The sequence below is a fragment of the Capsicum annuum genome, chromosome 7 (genome assembly GCF_002878395.1).
Source record: "Capsicum annuum cultivar UCD-10X-F1 chromosome 7, UCD10Xv1.1, whole genome shotgun sequence".
NCBI lineage: Eukaryota > Viridiplantae > Streptophyta > Magnoliopsida > Solanales > Solanaceae > Capsicum > Capsicum annuum.
The window spans coordinates 43535710-43555710 of NC_061117.1; the positions used below are offsets into that span (position 1 = coordinate 43535710).

General features: G+C 36.3%; 1 long non-coding RNA gene across 1 annotated transcript; it reads right to left on the minus strand.

Annotated features, from left to right (window-relative positions):
• Positions 1-378: 378 nt before the first annotated feature.
• On the minus strand, positions 379-1040 carry LOC124885507. Its single transcript, XR_007042620.1, has 2 exons — positions 710-1040; positions 379-613 (listed from the first exon to the last, which is right to left on the minus strand). It is a non-coding gene; the product is annotated as an uncharacterized LOC124885507 (long non-coding RNA).
• Between the last annotated feature and the right edge of the window lie 18961 nt (positions 1041-20001).

Genomic DNA, 20001 nt, shown 5'->3' on the forward strand with positions numbered 1-20001 from the left:
AGTAAAATCTTATACCAAAATTCAATCGGTAAAGAAGCTTTCAACTCAACTTTGTGCTAGAGGTTCTTTAGGACCTTAATTTATATCTAAAGCTCTTCTCATACTAAATAATTGGTCTTAAACCTGTATGTAAAAATTTAAAATCATAAAATTCGAATCTATACGCACTCAAAGAACAACTCGGATGATAGTTTAAAATTTTGGAGTGTTACGCTTTGATTACAATCTTATGTTGTAAGTGCATTCTAATTGTAATGTTGAGAGCTTTTATGCTAGAGAAATTAATTAAATTTGGAACACAATATTAAAATCAGACAGGATTAAATATAGTGGTAAGAATAATGAAAATTCATATAGCTAACAAAAATTTGCTTAAGATTGACGCATAATAATTAATGTTATTATTATTGTAGTAGGCCGAGTACATATCATATAAAATATCTTCAAAGATAATGTGAATACTACACATTGCCATCCTTAGTTCTACTTAAAGACAACTCAGGAATCCAAATTAATTTCCACGAAAAAGCTTATGATATTTGCACCAGCACTGAGAGCAGTTTGCTTTGATCCACTTCTCATCTACTCTAGTGGAACACTATCCCGGGTGTCCCTATTAGTACATATGCAATGGAAGTAAGCAAAGAGGAACATATAAACTTATACAGATTTAGATGACATAATTATAAATTAGAGATGAATTATTAACCTCTTGAAGCTATTACACAAATCATCCAAGGCTTTCTCCGGGTATGTGATCTTTTGATATAGCCTAAAAAATCTCCGAGTGTAGAAGACTTGTGTGGGAAAGTACTGCTTCTCAGAAAGGGTGTTTTTTAAGGAAGAGGAGGGTCCTATTTATAGCCAAGTTTTAGGGTGTAAAATCCTTGTCCCAAAACGAATTGGATTTATTCCTCTCCAAATTTCCACACATTTTTGGGTAAAACCCAATCCCAAATGAGTGCAAATTTCCTTCTAGAAGACCAGTTTATTTTTCAAAACCCTGTAGGATTCTTTTACTTCTAGAAAATTAATTTCTTCCTTCCCAAGTTCACTAATTAATCAGGCAGGGCAGGGCCCACAGATTTTATTAGTGAGACTTCTAATTATATGATTAATTCACAAAATGAAAGAATTAACATACAATGATTAATTACAAATTATTTTACTAAAAATTCATAATTACACTCCTCGATAAAATTTCAAAATTATTCATTAAACCTTATTTAGTTTCCCATGTTAAGATCACAGATACCAATCAATCGAATTAAATTTCTGACTATTTATTTTATTAATTTATTTAATTCTTTATTCATACACTTAACTTAGTTCATGTGATAGATACAAAATCCACCTGTAGGGTTTTCACATGAAAATTTATGCAACCATAAAGGGGTATCGTCAACCTCGAGGCCGAGACATTAATTCTATCAACTAATTACTACTTCACTAACGTAATTGGTCATCCTCCAATCTATCGGAAATATATTAACTCATAAAAGAGTTTCACTCTTTGACAGATCAAGACAATGAACAAATTATATCAATTATCAAGATTATGAGTATAAGTACATTTAATGATCTAGAGATGTTTCACGAAATTGAGAAGAAAAATAATTATATCTCCTTGGTTCGTTCAATACACATAAAGTGCACAAGCACAAGAAGTTGGAATACAACCATCTCCATAATTAAGAATAAATTATATTTAATCTTATACTAGAATCATCAAGATGGTTGTCTAACCTCATCTTTGATTGTGAACATAATTTTATCACTTATAAGAATCGATAATTTATTCTTCATTTCATGAGCCATAAAACTCCATGCATAAAATCGTCCACTTCATAAGTAAAGGACACATAAATAAAATGATCTATTTAAAATTAAGACTTGATTGATTTGACTAAATGCAATAAACTTCTTACATAAAGTAAATATAATACTATACTAAACTACATGATTAATAGTATATCCTAAGAATCTCACATTAAAACTTATAACCACACACCTACAACTTTAACATCCATTCTTCCATATGCATATCGAAAGATTTCTGCGATAAGCTCTTTGTAAACAGGTCTACCAAATTGTTCTCTGATGTAATTTTTAAAACTTCACACCTCCTATCTAAGATATGTCCTGAATTAAGTGATATTTTCTCTCAATGTGTTTTCTTCTTTTGTGATTTCGTGGTTTCTTTGAGTTTGTAGCCACACTACTATTATCTAAATAAAGCGTAAGCACTACTTGAACCAAAGGTATCACTCAAAGTTCCTTTAGAAAGTTTCAAAGCCAAATAACCTCTCTGGTTACCTTAGAGGCAGCCACATACTCGGCTTCCAGAGTGGAATAGGCAACACATGATGATTGATACTCTTCTAAGTTATGTCTCCATCTCCTAAAGTAAACACATACCTCGAGATCGATTTTCTAGAATCCTTATCTGATTGGAAATCCTAATGTATATACCCAAAGGGCACCAAATCACTAGAGTGAAATACCAACTATAATTCCTAGTCCTTTTCAGGTACTTGATTATATTCTTAACCATAGTCCAATATTTTTTCCAAGATTAGACTGATATCAACTAACTATGCCAACAACAAAGCAGATGTCTGGTTTATTACATAACATAGCATGCATGAGACTCCCTACAACAGAAGTATAAAGGACCATATTCATCCTCTCCATCTCATCAGTCGTTTTGGCAGACTGATCCTTTGATAAAAAAATTCAATACCTAAAGAAAGAAGTTTTTTTTTGGAATCTTGTATGCTAAACCTGGTAAGAATAATGTTGATTTAAAGTGCTTGGGATAATCCTAATATTCTTTGCTTGTGTCTCACATGATCTTTATACCAAGTATATGAGACACTTCAGCCAAGTCTTTCATATCAAAACTTGAGGACAACCACTTCTTGATTGAATTCAACATGCTTACATTATTTTGTATGAACAAGATGTCATGTACGTACAAATCAGAAATGCTACTTTATCTTCATCCTATTTTTTCATAGATGCATGAATCGTTATTACATTGATCAAAATATGACATTGTCGTTAGCTTTAAAATGTTGATTTTAGGCTAAAGGGGACCCTTGGTTTGGGTCCCGAGGCTTTTGAATTCATTTTGAGCTATTGGATGAATTTTGGTTAAAACGACACTTTGAGTATGGGACCCACATTTGATCAAAACAACCTCAAATGGAAATTTTGATTGTGTCAAGATTTTGGAAGAAAATAAATGCCTCTAGGGAGTAGCAGAAGCAGTTTTTCATAAGATAAAAAATATATTTTCCCTAAAATCACTTTTTAAAAAGAACTTTTGAGAAAAATAAACTTAAAATACAAAGCTTGACCAAACACTAATTTCTGCTCAAAAGCTTTTTTTTTTTTAAATTTATTGGCCAAACGCAAACTGGTTCTCACCAAATGTACTTTTCTGAGAAGCACTTATGAAAAAAGCACTTCTCAAAATAAGGTAATTTTAAAAGTTTGTCGAAATAGGCTATTTATGAGTTGTAAATCCTCATGGGTCCTCTCCTTGATGCTTATGCTCAGAAAGTGTATATGAGGTGAACATTTGAGCATTGCACACATATTATTTCATTTTATTACATCACTTGCATCTCTTTATATGTGTTTGTTGTCTTGTATTTTGTATTTCCTTATGTATATGCATTTTTGTGTCTTTATACTATGATTGTAATTGTATTATGATAGTGTTAGGAGTTGTATAAATTTAGCCAATATTGGAAACTTTTCTTCATATAGGTGAAAGTATTGGTCATAGTTTTCTTTATATGTTTAGTTATCTTATTTACTTGGTCAATCTATGATACCTTCTGAGTAGAAGTGGACAGTACTCACTCTTACTTTGGTACATTTTGGTGCAAATTCCAATTTGAGTGTGATCCATGAAGCCTGATATCATGCTGAGCTGAGAGTACTTCAAAGTCGTGGTGAGCTCCTCATTCAGATCTTGTTACAGACTCTATATTTATTATTATGTTGTGCATATTTCAGTTTTAAGACATACAAATATTTTTATTATGTATTCTGATGAGAGTTAGAGTTGCTCATTACTTATGACACTTGTTTCTGGGGGATTTTGAGAAGTTATTTATGAGATTTCCTTGATATCATATTTTGTTCGATTTTATTCTAAAATCTCGTATAATATTCTCCTATTTATTGTGTTTTCCACGTTTATTTCCTTTGGGGATTTGACTTAGCCTTAAATATTGGACAAGGTAAGTGCCATCATGACCTTGCTTTTTAGGTCGTGACACCGATGCTCGCGCCACTATCCAAAAGCGATGCAGTGGTGCAAGGAACAACTAAAAATTCAGCATAGTAATATTTCTTTTTCCACCCCTTGCTTTGGGTTATTGGCGCAAGTGGTCCTAACAACTTCACATTTCCACGCCACTGCTTGCTTTGTAGCAGTGGCATAAGGCATACCCTACTTGGCCATTTCTCACTCATTTTCTAATTCGTTGCAATGTTGATCCCTGGTTGATTCCTTTTGGTTCCTTGGTTCTATTTTTCTTCTTCTTTAAGATCCAAACAGATGAAGACACTCCTACATACACAAGACATGAAACATAATTGTATATCACATCATTTAAGCTCAAGCTGATACTAAAAATAGATTAAATATGAGATGAATGATAGTAAAATTACATGGTGTTTAGACTCACATCAACACCCACACTTAACCCTTGCTCATTCTCAAGTAAACTATACACTCGTGACTTAGACTCTACAACAAACTACAATAATTGAAATAAGACTACTCAAGCTAACATTACAACGACTACCAAAGATGACAAGTTCTTATTAATCAAGCTTCAATCATTCAACACATTTAAATAACTACTCCATGACCTCCTAGCCTCATAAACCAACTCAACAAAATTAGAAAACTCATACAATTCCCTCAACTAAGTAGGGGTGGGCATTCAGTTTATTCGGTTTGATTGTTGAATATTGGTTTGGTTTCTCAATTTTTGAATTGACCAAAATGACAATCATAATTTTGGTTTGGTTTGATTTTTATAAATTCAGTTCGGTTATTTCAGATTTTTATTTCGATTTTAAAGGTTAAAGTAGTGAGCATTTAAAATTGGTGATTTTTCTAAAAAACTAATCTTTTTTTCAAACCTATTTTTTATTCCCAAATATAATTAATTCAACACGGATGAAATAACCATAAATATCAATATCGTTGAGTCATCACTGTTGGCATGACGATAGTGACCACACTAGGCAGTGACTGTCGACAGCAGTGACGAACTGAGAAAACAACTGCCGACTGCTATTGGCGATGTTGAAATATCAAATGAACTAATGAACTGAGGATATATGAGCACTGCTACAGCCTTCACGTTAATGTTAGAGTCTAAAGAAAAATAATTTATTAGGATTTAGGGTTACTAAATGATTATAATTTATATAATTTCAATTTTTTGGTTTATCCGAATTTTTTTTAAATCCAAAAACCAAATCGTTTAGTCAAATTTCTAAAATTTGAAACCCAAACCAATCCGAAAAATCAAAAAACCAAACCAAAATTAAATTTTGGTTTCGTTTTTTGATTTTTTTGGTTTAAACCAAAATTTGCCCAGCCATGCAACTAAGAGATAGAACCAACTCAACGAAATTAGAAAACTCATACAATTCACTCAACTAAGAGATAAAATACTTCACCTATCTTTCATTAACCATGTGCCCTCAAAAAAAGAGAGTTACCCTTATTCACTTGCTAGAATACAAATGATTGCAAGTATGGATATATTAAGATTTCACTCACTCTCACAAATAATTTCACATGCTACATATGATGAATCACAAGCTTTTCCTTAGTGTAGTACTCCACTTATATGATAACAGCAAATTTAAGATCAAGCAGGACTTTAAAGGTTGTAATGTAGACATAGAGACAGGTAGAAGCTATTATGGCCAGTTATAGTGACTATCTTCCTTAAGCATTTTAATACATCATATTTTTTTTCATCGAGTACCTTTCTTTATCAAATGATTTCTTTCTTCTTCTCTTTCCACCCATATATTTTTATTGTTTTCCCATCTCTTTAAGAAAGTTCACATGCCGCTAGTAAGGAGCACTCAATTATCAAACATTTTTTTTCTTTTTTTTTGGTTTTTTTATACTCCATATGATTAGTATATCAATTTTTATGAACTTTCATCCTTAGCCTGTTCTACAGGATTCCCACCTTGACATCTCCTTTTATTAATTCTTACTCTTTCAACTCTAACTGTTAGATGAAAGGTTACCAAAGAATAGGCTAAGGCTCAACTAGGATAACTAAGATCATCCATTATGTGTAGGTAAAGCAAAGGATAAAATCATGGCTAATCAAAAAAATGCCTATATCATCTCCGAAACTCAATATTCTTCATTTTGCTTGGCAAATGCACCTGCCAAGTTCAAGACATCTGTAATACCCCGAATAATCCAAACCAATATTAAAGCCATGTACCAAGCTCATGCATAGTACATCATGGTTCTTTTATAGTTTTATGAGTAAGTTAGATGTATATTTTCAAATAAATCCCAGCTATCAGACAAATCAAAACATTCCTTACCGATTGAATTCTTGGGAAGGATATTGGTATAGTCAACTTCAAACAAGCATATCTCTCATTATACTTGGAATGTTTGATCTCATGACCTATCAACAGATATATAATTGAATTATTTTTACAACAATACCAATTTCTCCTAAATCCTATACCGGAGAAAAGAGTTATTCCTATTTTACTCCAACATGTCAGGCTGGAAATAGTGTGACGACATTCGTGATAGCTTATCACATTTGTGACACCCTATCATGAAGGTCGTTAGCCTTAGGAAGAAACCAGCTCCTAAGTGATGACATTTGTGATAGCTTATCATATTTATGATGCCCTATCATGAAGGTCGTCAGCCTTAGGCAGAAACCAGCTCCTAAGTGACAATATTCGTGATAGCTTATCATATTTGTGACGCCCTAACACGAAGGTCGTCAGCCTTAGGTAGAAACCAGCTCCTAAGTTATGACATTCATGATAGCTTATCACATTTGTGATGCCTTATCACGAAGGTCGTCAGCTATGATTTTTCAGCAACTGGGAATTTATTTCATAAGGGTATTTTGGTCATTTTCTTCACCTTCCACGACTTATAACCCTAAACAGGCATAATTTTTCCCATTTTTATTCAATTAAGCATCTCAAAAACCCTCTCTTATGCTCTCAACAACAAGATTAGGGTTTCCATCAAACTCATCTCTCAAAAGTAAGATTCAAGCCTTTTTCCAAGATAATTGAGAATTAAGTTTCCCACTCCAAGAACTCTCCAGCAAATCATCAAGGTTTCCATTCTAAGGTATGCGTACTGTTCATCTATGGATCTAATCCGTTCACAGAGCTCAAGAACCATGTTTTAAATATTATTTTGTAAACTTTTTGTGGTGGTATGAGTATGTATATATTGACGATTGTTGTTTAAGATTCAATGTGATATCTAAAGGTGTTTTCATGAAATATATATGTTTGTTAACTGAAAACCATGAACTTTAGGTGGTTTAATATGCTGCAAGTATGAAACCCACCTATGCCTTAAAGAATACATGCAAGGTGTTTGATAAAATGCTTAGGATGCTAGAAGTTCATGTTTGTATGGTTCTATGATGTCTAAATGACAAGTCCATGTTAGCTATATACTTCAATATGAATTCCATGTTTTTCATGTGTTGCTATTATGGTGGTATGAAGGATGTAAGATAATGGAGATGTACAATATGTACACGAAATATATCCTTGCATTTCCTACAATGTTTAAGATGTTGAATAACTATATGATATTATGAATTGTGGACTCAAATCTTGTGATCAAGTCATGTCATGTGTTTCAGTTTCCTTCTATCGAGTCCTAGGGGTATTCGTACCCAAAAAACATAGTTGTGTGCCTAGAGCCATGTCATGTTGCCATGATAATCTCAGTCAAGCTATAATCTATAGAACTCAGGCAGTCATGTGACTCACGAAACCTCAGAAATCTTATGATCTCAGTTAATTTTCAGATAATAGTACTACTCCGTCAGTCAACAGAATTCAGTTAATCTATCCATGTACAGTCAATTGAATCATGTTTATTCTCTTCAAATGGGAGTAGAAGTTAGCACTGAGTAAACCCAAGGATAGGAACTCACCTACCAGTTTAGGGTGTGATTCTTAGCAGTCATCCTTGTGTTCCAGAACTATGTAGCCAGTGTAGGTTGAGACATGTTATCCTATCAAATTAGGGTTGATGAGGTGTCTTAACCTGTTAGTTTAGGGTTCCCACCTTTCTTCTTTCAAATACCTGCCAGCTAAGGGTCGCCCATAACTGTCCTTACCAGTGGTGCGGTATTGACACCCCTCCAGTTGGGGCAGAGATTGGACCCCAACTTAGCTATATTCATTATTAAGGCATGTCGGTTAAACAACTACCTCCCACAATTTTAGAATCAGTCCCAGTAAAAGAACTCAGATAGGTCTTCAGATTTTAGTATATCAGGACTATCAGATACAGTCAGACTCAGTTACAGTACAAAACTCAAATAGTTCTATCAGATTTAGGATTATCTGATATAGTCACCTATGTTATCAGAATTTTAGTATCAGTCATGTTAGCCATCAGTAAACTATGTATTAGCATACAGGAATAGCTATCATGCACCTATGATTTTAGTTACTATGTATTCATGTTTGTACTCTTACATTTATCTCAATCAGACAGTTAGCATTGTCCATGCGTTTAAACCCTATTTATATTTAGCCTACCTCACTCGTATACTCAGTACATTCCCTTGTACTAATGTATTTGCACGATGGTGCTTTTTTTTCATGTTACACTATAGGTTTAGAGACACGAGCTCTAGATTAGCAGTAGCAGTAGCATTTCTAGTCATAGAGATTCAGTGAGTCCTCTTCATTCATGAAAAATATGATTTGATTTATTCATTATTATTTTAGCTCATTATCAGTTTACGGAGTTAGTTGGAGAGATGTTTCTTTAACTCCTTGTTCAGACAGTACTTAGAGGCTTTCAAATTCAGTATTTAGACTTATGTTCAGATTTGATTCAGTTTTTAGCTATTTTGGGTGTCTTTCACCCATATGGATATTTTGTTTTGATAGATTCTTTATTCATTTAAACCTTATGGCCTACATGTTTATGTTTTCTGCATTATTACATTATATATGTAGTGTACAGGTACATATATCAGTTATGGGTTAGCTTGTGGTCCCTTGGGGTCATGAGCACCATATAGCATTTCGATTCAGAAAATCGAGGCATTACAAACTTGGTATCAGAGCCTAAGGTTCAATAGAGTCCTAGGAATTCTGAAAGCTGCATCTAGTATAGTCTTGTGCATAGGTATGTTGCGCATCACATTTATGTACAGGAGGTTATAAGATGTTTTAGGAACAGTTCTATTTCTTCAGTATTTATGTTGTGCTAGTAAACATAATTTCAAGTCAGTCTCTCAGTCTAATCCGCTCTTCTCTTATTTCAAGAACATGCCTCTAAAGAGAAGAAATCAGCCAGCTCCTCAGCCCGAAGATCCTTTGGGTGAACATATTTCTCATGTGGAGTTTAGGACTATATTTACCGCTCTTGCTCAGTCTTTTGCTGCCCAGAATGAATGACCAGCAGTCGTTCTGACCAACCAATTGGCCAATTCAATAGCAGGTAGTATTTGGGACTTCACTCGAATGAACCCTTTATCCTTCTTTCGGTCTAAGCAAGACGAGGATCCTTAGGAATTCATTGACCAATCTAGAAGGTAATTGATATCATGGGAGTCACTTCTTCTCAGAGTGCTAATTTAGCTGCATACCAATTGCAGGATGTCGTTCACACTTGGTACAAGCAGTGGTTAGCAGAAAGGTTAGAGGATACAGGTCTTGTTGAGTGGGAAGAATTTGTCATGGCTTTTTTACATAGATTCTTTCCCCAAGAGCTGAGAGAGGCCAAAGTTCTTGAGTTCATCAATATCAGGTAGGGAAATATGATGGTTAGAGAGTATTCTCTTAGATTTACTCAGCTAGCCAGATATGCCCCTCATGTGGTTGCAGACAACAGGGCTAAGATGAGCAAGTTCGTGTCAGGGGTAAAAGATAGCGTGGTAAATGAGTGTAGGTATGAGATGCTAAATAGTGATATAACTTTAGCTAGGCTAGTGACCCATGCTCAACAGATAGAGGAGCAGCAAGTTAAGACTGGGGAGAGGCAGAAAAAAAGAGCAAGATCAGGCAGTTCCAGTTTTTCTCAGCCCAAATCAGAGGGAGGAAATCGTTCGCAGTTTCGTCCTAAGTCAGCAGTTCCAGCCCCTTCCTCTACCAGTGCCCTAGTGCCAAAGTTTAGGGATGACAACAGAGACAGAGCACCAGGGTCTAAATCTCAGGGCAGTGTTAGCAGTGCCCGAATAAATCCCCTTTGTTAGACTTGTGGTAAGAACCACAAAGGTATTTGTAGAGCCGGTAGTGATGTCTATTTTGGTTATGGTAAGCCAGGTAATAGGATTAGGGAGTGTCCTCATCCAGGCCCTCCAGTAGGGTGCCACTTCTGGTCGCCCTTATCAGCAGGGTGCCACTTCTAGTGCTACTAGTGGGCAACGCCCAAATAGACTCTATATTATTTAGACTCGACAGGATTAGGAAAATTCTCCTGATATCATTACTGGTACGCTACAGATTTTCCATGTTCATGTTTATGCTTTGCTAGGCCCAGGTGAATCCTTGCCTTTTGTCACTTCATATATAGTAAGCAATTTCAGAATCAGTCTCAAAATTTTAGTAGAGCCCTTTTCAGTCTCTACCCCAGTGGGTAAAACCATCATAGCTCGACGGGTATACAGGAACTGCCCGGTTATGATATTTTAAAAATCCATGTCAGCAGATTTAGTCAAATTAGAGATGACTAATTTTGATGTCATTCTCAACATGGATTGGCTTCACTCCTACTATGCCATAGTCGACTGCAGAAATAGGATAGTTTAGTTTCAATTCCCGAAGGAGCCCTTCCTAGAGTGGAAGGGTAGCACTTCATCTTTTAGGGGTCAGCTTGTTTCCTACCTTTGGGCAAGGAAAATAATCTCTAAGGGGTGGGTGTATCATCTCGTGCATATTAAGGATTCCAGTTTTGAATCTCCCAGTCTCGAATCAGTCCTAGTGGTTAATGAATATTTAGATATCTTTCCCGAAGATCTTCAGAGCATTCCTCCCGAAAGAGAAATAGACTTTGGCATAGACCTTCTCCCAGATACTCAGCCTATTTCTATTCTGCTATACAGAATGGCACCAACAGAACCCAAGGAACTGAAAGATTAGTTGAAGGATCTCTTAGATAAGGGATTCATCAGGCCCATTGTATCCCCATGGGGTACGCCAGTCTTATTCGTGTGCAAGAAAGATGGTTCTCTCAGAATGTGTATTAATTACCATCAGCTCAACAAAGTCACGGTCAAGAATAGGTATCCGCTGCCTAGAATAGACGACTTATTTTCCCAACTTCAGGGTGCCAGTTATTTCTCTAAGATAGACCTTAGATCAGGCTATCATCAGCTCAGAGTTAGAGAATGTGACATCCCGAACACAGTTTTTCGTACTTGGTATGGTCACTTTGAATTTCTAGTCATGTCCTTTGGTCTTACCAATGCCCCTGCAGATTTCATGGACTTGATGAACCGGGTGTTCAAGCAGTACTTGGAAACATTCATCATAGTCTTAATAGATGATATTCCAGTCTGTTCTCGCACAGAGCGTGATCATTCAGACCATCTCATAATTGTTCTTCAGACTCTTAGGGATCACCAGTTGTTCGCCAAGTTCAGTAAGTGCGAATTTTGGCTAAGATCAGTAGCATTCCTTGGCCACATTGTTTCCATTGATGGCATTAGAGTAGATCCTTAGAAAACTGAAGTGGTAAGAAACTGGACTTGCCTTGTCTCTCCATCAGATATTAGGAGTTTCTTGGGTTTGGCTAGCTATTACAGATGGTTTGTTGAGGGATTTTCTTCTATTGCATCTCCTATGTCCATATTGACTCAGAAGAAGGTCAAGTTTCAGTGGTCAGAATCTTGCGAGAAGTGTTTTCCAGAGTTAAAGACTCGACTTACCTTAGCTCCAGTTTTAGCACTTCCCGACAGTTTCGATGGATTCTTAGTATATTGTTATGTATCTAGAGTAGGTTTAGGTTGTGTCCTCATGCAGCATGGTAGAGTCATAGCCTACGCCTCCAGACAGTTAAAGCCCCATGAGAAGAATTATCCTACTCATGACCTTGAGTTAGCAGCAGTTGTCTTTGCCTTAAAGATTTGGAGGCGTTATCTATACAGTATTTATGTAGACATCTTCACAGATCATAAGAGCTTTCAGTATGTCTTTTCCCAGAAAGATCTCAATCTTCGTCAGAGAAGGTGGTTAGAAATCTTGAAGGATTATGACATGAGTGTCCTTTATCATCCTGGCAAGGCCAATGTAGTGGCTGACGCACTCAGTAGACTGTCCATGGGTAGTGTTTCCCATGTTGAGGATAGTAAGAAGAAATTAGCTCAGGAGATTCATCAGCTTGCCAGACTAGGCATTCGCTTAGTCGACTCTTCAGAGGGTGGTGTATGTATTTAGAGTAGTTTAGAGTCATCTCTAGTTTTCGAGGTGAAAGAGAAGAAAGACAGGGATCCTAGCCTTGTCAAGCTAAAAGAGTCAGTTCGGAGTCAGGAAGTAGAGGTTTTCTCCCAAGGGGGAGATGGTGTTCTTCGTTGTCAGGGTCATCTGTATGTTCCCGGTGTAGATGACTTGAGGCAGTGAATTTTTGCAGAAGCGTATGGTGCGCAATACTCTATTCATCTAGGGTCCACTAAGATGTACCGTAACTTGCGGGAGATCTATTGGTGGAGTAGGATAAAGAGGGACATTGCAGAGTTTGTGGCTAAGTGCTCTACATATCAGCAGGTTAAGATAGAGCATCAAAAACCTAGTGGTTCCATGCAGGAGTTCACTATTCCTACTTGGAAGTGGGAAGAAGTAAACATGGACTTCGTGATGGGTTTGCCTAGAACACGTCATCAGCATGATTCAGTTTGGGTCATTGTAGATAGAATGACCAAGTCAGCTCATTTCCTTCTAGTTCGTACCTCTTACTTAGCCAAGGATTATGCCAAACTCTATATCAGGGAGTTGGTCAGATTACACGGTGTTCTACTATCTATCATCTTAGATAGAGGTACCCAGTTCACCTCTCACTTCTGGAAAGCATTCCAAAAGGGTCTTGGTACCCAAGTTCATCTCAGTACAACATTTCATCCTCAGACAGATGGTCAAGAAGAAAGGACCATTCAAACTCTAGAAGATATTCTAAGGGCGTGTGTAATTGATTTCAAGGGAAGCTGGGATGACCACTTGCCTTTGATTGAGTTCGCATACAACAACAGCTATCACTCCAGTATTTAGATGGCTCCATTCGAAGCTCTCTATAGTAGGAGATGTAGGTCTCCGATCGGTTGGTTCAAAGTTAGTGAGGCCGCAGTCATAGGGATTGAATTAGTATTCATGCCTTAGAGAAAGTTCCATTGATCAAAGAAAGACTTCGGGTTTCTCAAAGCCGACAGAAGTCTTATGAGGATGTTCATAGAAAGGATCTCTAATTCAAGGTCGATGACTATGTCTATCTCAAGATCTCTCCCATGAAGGGAGTAAAGAGATTTGGAAAGAAGGGAAAGCTCAGTCCTTGACATATCGATCCCTTCAGGATTCTCAGTCGCTTCAGCAAGGTAGCCTATGAGCTCAAATTGCCTTCAGATCTAGCCTCAGTTCATCCAGTCCTCCATGTCTCTTTGCTCAAGAAGTGCATAGGTGACCCAGCAGTTTTAGTACCTATTCAGAGCATTGACATTAAGAATAGCCTCTCTTATGAAGATATTCCAGTCAAAATCCTCAACTATCAGACTCGTAGACTGAGGACCAAAGAAGTCCCTCTAGTCAAGGTTCTTTGGTGGAATCAGTCCATGGAGGGAGCTACTTGGGAAGCAAAAGCAGACATGCGAACCAAGTACCCTCATCTTTTCTCCACTAATTCATACATAGCTCGAGGTAACCATTTTCCTTAAGCTTATTCAGTTACATGTTCAAATTTCTAGTATAAAATTGGTATCAAGTATCAGTGCATAGCTTATCATGTATTCATGAGTTTAGCTCATCATTCATGCATCAGATATGCATGTCAGTTGGGCTATATTCAGTTTAGAATTCAATTCAGTCCTAAAATCATGTGCCAGTTAAGCATGATCAGTGTATGCATCATTTTATCTTTTCTCCCCTCTCAAGCAGACATCATTCGAGGATGAATGTTTCCAAGGGAGAGATATTGTAATACCCCAAAAAATCCAAACCAATATTATAGCCATGTACTAATTTAGATGCATATTAAGGCTTCAAATAACTCCCAACTATCAGACGAATCAAAACATTCCTTACCGATTGAATTCTTGAGAAGGATATTGGTATAGTCAACTTCCAACGAGCATATCTCCCATTATACTTAAAATTTTTGAGCTCATGACCTATCAACAGATAGGTAATTGAATTAACTTTCCAAAGATACCAATTTCTCCTAAATCCAATATCATAGAAAAGAGTTATTCCTATTTTACTCAAGCATGTCAGGCTGGAAACAGTGTGATGACATTCGTGATAGCTTATCATATTTGTGATGCCCTATCATGAAGGTCGTCAGCCTTAGGCAGAAACCATCTCCTAAGTGATAAAATTCATGATAGCTTATCACATTTGTGATGCCCTATCACAAATTTCGTCAACCTTAGGCATAAACCAGCTCCTAAGTGACAATATTCGTAACAGCTTATCACATTTATGATGCCCTATCACGAAGGTCGTCAGCCTTAGGCAGAAACCAGCTCCTAAGTGACAACATTAATGATAGCTTATCACATTTACGACTCCCTATCATGAAGTTCGTCAGCTATGATTTTTCAGCAACTGGGAATTTATTTCATAAGGGTAGTTTGGTCATTTTCTTCACTTTCCATGACTTATAACCCTAAACAGGCATAATTTTTCCCATTTTTCTTCAGTCATTTATCTAAAAAAACCCTCTCTTATGCTCTAAACCACAAGATTAGGGTTTCCATAAAACTCATCTCTCAAAAGCAAGATACAAGCCTTTTTCCAAGATAATCGAGAATTAAGTTTCCCAATCCAAGAACTCTCCAACAAATAATCAAGGTTTCCTTTCTAAGGTATGCGTAGTGTTCATCTATGGATCCAATCCGTTCATAGAGCTCAAGAATCATGTTTTAAATATTATTTTGTAAACTTTTTATGGTGATATGAGTATGTACATGTTGACGATTATTGTTTAATTTTCAATATGATGTCTAAAGGTGTTTTCATGGAATATATATGTTTGTTAATTGAAAACCATAAACTTTAGGTGGTTTACTATGGTGCAAGTATGAAACCCACCTGTGCCTTAAAGAATGCATGCAAGGTGTTTGATAAAATGCTTAGGATTCTAGAAATTCATGTTTGTATGGTTCTATGATGTCTAAATGACAAGTCCATCTTAGCTATATACTTCAATATGAATTCCATGCTTTTCATGTGTTACTATTGTGGTGGTATGAAGCATGTGAGATAATGGAGATATACAATATGTACACAAAATATATCCATGCATTCCCTACAATGTTTAAGATGTTGAATAACTATATGAAATATGATATCCCCTACTTATGATATTATGAATTGTGGACTCAAATTTTGTGATCAAGTCATGTCATGTATGTCAGTTTCCTTCTATCGAGGCCTGGGGGTATTCGTACCCAAAAAAATATAGTTGTGTGCCTATATCCATGTTATGTTGTCACGATAATATCAGTCAAGCTATAATCTATAGAACTCAGTCAGTCATGTGACTCAGGAAATCTCAGAAATCTCATGATCTCGGTTAACTCTCAGATAATAGTACTACTCCATCAGTCAACGGAAGTCAGTTAATCTGTCCATGTACAGTCAGTTGAATCATGTTTAGTCTCTTTAAATTGGAGTAGAAGTCAGCACCGAGTGAACCTAAGGATGGGAACTTACCTACCAGTTTAGGGTGTGATTCTTAGCAGTCACCCTTGTGTTCCAGAACTAAGTAGCCAGCGTAGGTTGAGACATCTTAGCCTGTCAGATTAAGGTTGATGAGGTGGCTTAACCTGTCAGTTTAGGGTTTCCACCATTCTCTTTTTGAATACCTGCCAGCTAAGGGTCACCCACAACTATCCTTACCAGTGGCGCGGTATTGACACCCTTCCAGTCGGGGCAGAGATTGGACCCCAACTTAGCTATATGCGTTATTGGGGCATGTCGGTTAAACAACTACCTCCCACAGTTTCAGAATCAGTCTTAGTAAAAGAACTCAGATATGTCTTCAGATTTCAGTATATCAGGACTGTCAGATACAGTCAGACTCGGTTAAAGTACGGAACTCAGATAGTTCCATCAGATTCAAGATTGTCAGATGCAGTCGCCCATGTTATCAGAATTTCAGTATCAGTCATGTTAGCCATCAGTAAACCATGTATTAGCATACATGACTAGCTATCATGCACCCATGATATCAGTTACTATGTATGCATGTTTGTACTCTTACGTTCATATCAGTCAGACCGTTAGCATTGTTCATCCATGTAAAACCTATTTATATTTAGCCTACCTCACTCGTGTACTCAGTACATTCCCTCGTACTGACGCATTTGTGTTATGGTGCTTTTTTTTCATGTTACACTATAGGTTCAGAGACACGAGTTCCAGATCAGCAGTAGCAGTAGCATTTCCAGTTGCAGAGATTCAGTGAGTCCTCTTCATTCGAGGACAATATGATTTGATTTATTCACTATTATTTTAGCCCATTATCAGTTTACGGAGTTAGTTGGAGACATGTTCCTTCAACTCCTTATTCAGACACTACTTAGAGGCTTTCAGATTCAGTATTTAGACTTATGTTCAGATTTGATTCAGTTTTCAGCTGTTTTGGGTATCTTTCACCTATATGGATATTATGTTTTGACAAATTCTTTATTCAGTTGAACCTTATGGCCTACATGTTCATGTTTTCCGCATTATTTCGTTATATATGTAGTGTACAGGTACAGATATCAGTCATGGGTTAACTTTAACAATAAAGCTCATAGGCCAATGCATAACCCCGATTATGCCATAAAATAAGAGAAAGACTGAAATATGGATGAAAATACCAAATGCCTTTGAAAGAATTGAGGGCTTACCACTTGTAACCACTTGTCTTGAGAGAGAGTGTGAGAGTCCTAGTCCTGTAAATAATCATGGAATAATGTCTCTGAACAAACATCATAAAATAATACAGTATCCGGGAACGATCAGTACGACGAATACTGGCATGCAATCCAGGGAAATAAGCAAAATATTTCTTTATAATAACAAGTCATAAAATGCACTTTTATCCTTTATAATAGAGAAGTATGGGACAGGGGATATAGAATATACAGACATGACCAATTAAAACCTAGTTTTGAACTATTCAATTTTCCACCGTTAATTTATAATCCCTAGGGTATAATACTTGGTACTGCCCAATAGGTGAGGCCTAAATCCATGTTTTCCACAAAACTGATATTAGGAAAAAGTCTCCAATAGTCTAAATCCACCACACATTCTGCATGTTAAGGAAAACATTCATCATCCAACTAAGGAACGAATTTCCCTATGTCGGCAAAACATAGGTTTTGGACATTAGTCATGAGGACATGCACCTTCTAGGTGAACTACATATTTACCTTTAAGCCCAAATTAAAACATTAATCATAATATCCATTCATACAGTCATTCATAAATGCACATAAATTTTGGTATCGCCATACTAAACTTGCAAGTCACCCATATCATGCCAAACATTATTATTAAACATTGTTTACTCTTAATCCTATTTTCCGAAGTGATAACATAACCATAATAGATTTTTCATAACAATTTCTATACATTCTCATAATACCATACATTCAATGATACAAAGGATAGGAAAATATTTATATTTCTTATTCAATTCAAAGATTTCAAGGGACTTCATAATCACGAATTAAATATTTGTATATTTAATATTCAAAATTAAGACATGAAGACTCATTATTTCAAATAGCCATTCTACTCTCAAAACCCCAAATAACGATTTAAAAATCATCCATAAAGAAAAAAAGACTTATATATCAAGCTTTGATCATAAAATCCTCAACCCTAAATTTAAATCATCAATCAAACTGTACATAAATGATAATTATAATCACACTGTAGGATAGTAGTTGAAGTGGGAAGTGTTGTGGAGAGAAATTGAGTAAAGCTTGAATTCTTGGCCTTGGTGATTAAACCCTAGTTGACTTGCCTCTTAGTGTTTTGGGGAATAATAGAGTATGTTTTTAAAGAATGAAACACGTAATTGGGGGTTTGTGGTTATTTAGAATAGGTGTGAGATGGGTTTTAACCAAAGAAAGGACCAAAACACCATTGTAAACACAAAATAAAATAAAGTCCCATCAGGTAGGAGGTCCTGCACCAGCCTCCCTCCACCCCCTGGGTCCCTCACATATCTCCATCCCAAGTTGCGCAGTTTGGGGCTCAGTGCATGGATAATAAAGTGAGCTCTCCCAAGTTGTAATACGGTATGTAGGCTAGGTCCCGACCTCTCCTGGCACGATGCACTACCTCTTTTCGATGTTAATACTTACGTTGACATACCCAAACTTATCTCAAATGATTTATACTCAATACAAGGGTCTTATAGGCTTACTTTTACACTCTAAAAGGATATACAAATGTACAGGGCATTACATTATCCCTCCTCTGGATCATTAGCACCAAATGATGATTATGGACACCTTGAGCACGATATAAGGATCTGTAAAAGACAATCAGGAATGCATACCAAATATAAGGAGTAAGCTTAAGATTAGTGCCTTACATAACTTCGTTCGAAGATGCAAACAGAAAGGGATATCTAGCCGCCATATCATCTTTTGATTCCCAAGTAGCTTCTTCTATATTTTGATTCCTCCATAACACTTTAGCTGAAACTATTTCCTTGGTTCTCAACTTTAAAACATCATATCCAGGATCTCTATGGGAACTTTCTCGTATGACAAAGAATTTTTTACACCAATATTCTGTATGGGGAGAATAAGTTGTAATACCCCACCCTTTCTCGTAGTTCAAATTTGTCTCTAGAACAACAAATATCTTGCTTTAAAGATGAATATATTTTATTTCATATGAAATTTTTAAGATTTTAAATTTTTATCATATGGGAAATTAAATAAGCTTTCCATCGATACCAAATTCATCCAAATCCGACACTCAGGCAAAGAGTTTAAGCCATTTTAGTAAGATAGTATACCACCTGGTACTTTAGCGCATCACGGAGCCAGCCAAAATGGCAATCGTCAAAATCCAGTGAGCCTTCGTGATTATGGAGCATCACGCCATGGCTTAATTTAAGAGTTGTCAATTTTTGGTGCACCAACACGATTCCACCACATCGTGGTGCCTTTCCAGTTCGCAACCAAGGTGGCAATGCAATTTTCACCGCGTCGTGCCATCAAGCAGTTTTCCAATTGTCCAATTTCCATTAAGCTAGCGTGATTATGGCACGTTGCGCCAGCATGTAAAATTGGATTTTTTTCAGTTCTGGATTTAATTCCAAAGGTAAGATGGTCATTTTTCTAACCCTGTATATACTCATTAACACGAGATTCAGCCACATTAAACCCAAATATTGTTGTTTTCTCTCAATTTTTCCCAAGAACAAGAGCTAGGGTTCCAAAATTAAGACCCCAATCATCAAGGTTTCACCATTAATCTTCCGAGGATCAAGTAGTAAGGTATCCAGATGTTGATTCTTGGGTTCCTTCCACC